Source organism: Ammospiza nelsoni, chromosome 17 (assembly GCF_027579445.1).
Source record: "Ammospiza nelsoni isolate bAmmNel1 chromosome 17, bAmmNel1.pri, whole genome shotgun sequence".
NCBI lineage: Eukaryota > Metazoa > Chordata > Aves > Passeriformes > Passerellidae > Ammospiza > Ammospiza nelsoni.
The window spans coordinates 1,072,217-1,074,983 of record NC_080649.1 but is presented as its reverse complement, the minus strand read 5'-3'; the positions used below and the strand labels follow the sequence as shown (position 1 = coordinate 1,074,983).

The window sequence follows — 2,767 nt, the reverse complement described above, 5'->3', positions numbered from 1 at the left end:
GTTCTCTTGGGCAGCTCTTTCTTTTCACCGCGGAGAGCTGGGGGGAAGCTGCAGGCAGTGATTTTACAGGCTGCAGATTCCTGCCAGCTCTCTTCAAGGGCCTCCTCACCCCTTTGGTCTGTGTCAGGCTTTTGGCTGTTTTTTTGTCAAGCTGCACTTCTCAGTACAAATCTGAATCTGGATGAAGTGTTTGGCCTTTGGCAATTCCTCCCTTTGAAAACTCCACGCACACATCAGCAGGTGCCCGCTGCGGCTCCTCCACATGGAGCATAATAAATCACGCATCCTTTGCCCTCCAGCCAGCACCAGCCCCCAGCTGCTGACTCAGATACCCCTGCCCCTCATTTCGCCCGGATTTTGGCTCCAGCACTGCCTTCCTGATGGGCACAAGGAGCCTCTGCGGCTCCCACGTGCTCCGAGCTCCGCTCCTCAGGGAGCTACGGCAACACGAGCAGCTACAGCTTCACACGGTGAAAAAGGATCTTAAAATGAACCAGCTTTCTTCCCTAAATAGTACTTTAGGGGAGAGACAATTCTTAAAGTTGTCCGATTTAGATTTCAAACTCACCTGTGGAAAACCCGTTTGTGCAGGAATGTTTGCATTCCCAGCAAACCCTGCTGCCAGTCCTGCAGGAGCAGCCAGGTGATGGAGGGGCTGTCGGGGCCCCCTCACCCCAGTGATTTGGTTTTGTGTGGGGCAGGACCAGCCTGGCAGCTCCATGGCTCTTTCCTCATCCTGCCCGTGGAGCAGCAGCAGCCCCATCCCGAGGCGACAAGGACCGTCCCTAAAATTTGGGATTCCCAATGGATTAGGATTGCTATTGCTAGGTCCCCACCTTCCCTCTCCCTCAGACTGGCATCTGTCTGGGTTGCAGCTGCTCACTTCTTGCTCAGTGTGGTCTAAAACCAAGAAAAACCCCATAAAATGAGGAAGATTTAAATGTTTCCCTTTAGAGCACTTCCTGTGGGGAACAGACTCTGCTCCAGCAGAGCTCTCACAGCCCTGGTTGTGGTTTAGACCCAAACTTGGGGCAGGCTCGGCCCCTCTCCCAGTGCGGGACTGGTTTCCAGTGCCTGCACACTGGGCTGGCCCCAAGCTCCTCCTCACTTGGGATCCTGCTTGGGATTTTCCACGGGCCTTTGCTGCCACCACGCGGAACCGCTCAGCGCAGCGTTAATTATTCCCGTTAATTGCTCAGAGCACCCAGCCACGCGCGAGGGCTCGGCCTCACCTGCAACATCCCATTTCTGCTGGCTCTTGTTTACAGCTTTCGGTTCATTCCTGTTAATAAAATTTTTTAATAATCTCCATGGCCACAGCGGTGTTTTCATTGTCTAAACAGCACTGTCAAGTCGTTTAAATATTTCAGCTCAGCCTTGAAACCATCTGGATCCACACGGTAGAACCAGGGTATGACACAGTTTCAACTGGATTTTCGGTAATTTCTCCCCAGAAAGGGCTGAACAGCCCTGGCACAGCTGCCAGGGGCACTGCTGTAGTCCCCATGCAACCGAAGTGACTTCAAGACTCCAATTTGGAGTGAGGCTGAGAAAAATCCGTCAAATTTTAACCCACTCCAGTTCCACTGGGTACCCACACAACATTTCCAGTCAGTCTGTAAAGGTACACGTGTCCCATGGAAACACTGATAAACAGAAACAAAACCCAGACTTGTCAAAACTTTATTCACCTGTAAGCTACAAAATTTGCTTTATATAGAAGCCGAAGTAGAAATACAACAGTAAAACATTCACAATTAAGGCTGGTCTTGAGAGAGGGAAAACCTTAGAGGAGTAGCTTGTTTTATCTACCACGGAGGTAAACAGAAAAAAGATTTTAATTCTGAATCTACACACTGTAGCACTACAGTTAAGAATGTAAATCCATTCATTTACACTACTGCACCCACCACCCAGCCAGGATATTCACCTTTAACTAACCCACGAGGGAGAGCAAAACTCGGTGAATTCTTCCCTCCAGCCCATTCCGCAGCTGCTTCTTTGTGTTTCAAGATCCGTCTCGTTGCAGAGCAGGAGCATTTCCCGGGGCTCAGCCCCACTTACCGCAAACACCGGAGCAGGGATCGCCGCCTTTTACCGGCCCACAACGCCGGGGACCGCCAAGGCGCTCATCGCGGCCGCCTCCCGCCGAGCCTGAGGGGAGAAGGCAGCGCGTGAGGGGAGGAGCGCGCCCGCCCGCCCCGCCGGGCCGCAGGCACTGCAGGCCTCAGCCGTGGCTGCTCAGCAGGGGCTGCGGCCGCCCGCCGCCCTCAGACGAGGTGTCAGAAAGGTAAATGTGGATCATCAGCGGCCCGTCCTCAGTAATAGCCCCGTTACCGGCCCCGCTCCCTCCCTCCCGCCCAGCCCGCCCGTTCCCGCACCTGCGGCTGGAAAGACCGCACGTGCTCCGCGCTACGTCTTTTATGGCCACTGCGACGCCGCTATTGGTCAGACTGCTGTGGACATAGCCAATCACCAGCGGTTGGCGTGACCACCGCCCCGCCTCTCCCAGCGCTGATTGGCCGCCGTTCTCCTCCCTGCCAATGGCGACGCGCAGCGCAGCGTGGCCCGAGGCGGCAGTTGCCGCCTTCTGATTGGTCACTGCTGGAGGCTGGACAGAACCAGTAGCAACAGTGGTTGTAGCACGGAGTGACTGTCTGCGGGGGCTGCTGGGAGTTGTAGTTCGAGCGGCCCGGCGGCGCGGGCAGGAAGCGGCGCACGGGACTACAAGTCCCGAGGAGAGCTGGGCGCGGCTCTTCCGGGCCGG

At 55.4% G+C, this 2,767-nt stretch overlaps 1 non-coding gene across 1 annotated transcript; it reads right to left on the bottom strand.

Annotated features, from left to right (window-relative positions):
* Positions 1 to 2,222: 2,222 nt before the first annotated feature.
* LOC132081239 (small nucleolar RNA SNORD60) lies at positions 2,223 to 2,313 on the bottom strand. Its single transcript, XR_009419659.1, has one exon. It is a non-coding gene; the product is annotated as a small nucleolar RNA SNORD60 (small nucleolar RNA).
* Between the last annotated feature and the right edge of the window lie 454 nt (positions 2,314 to 2,767).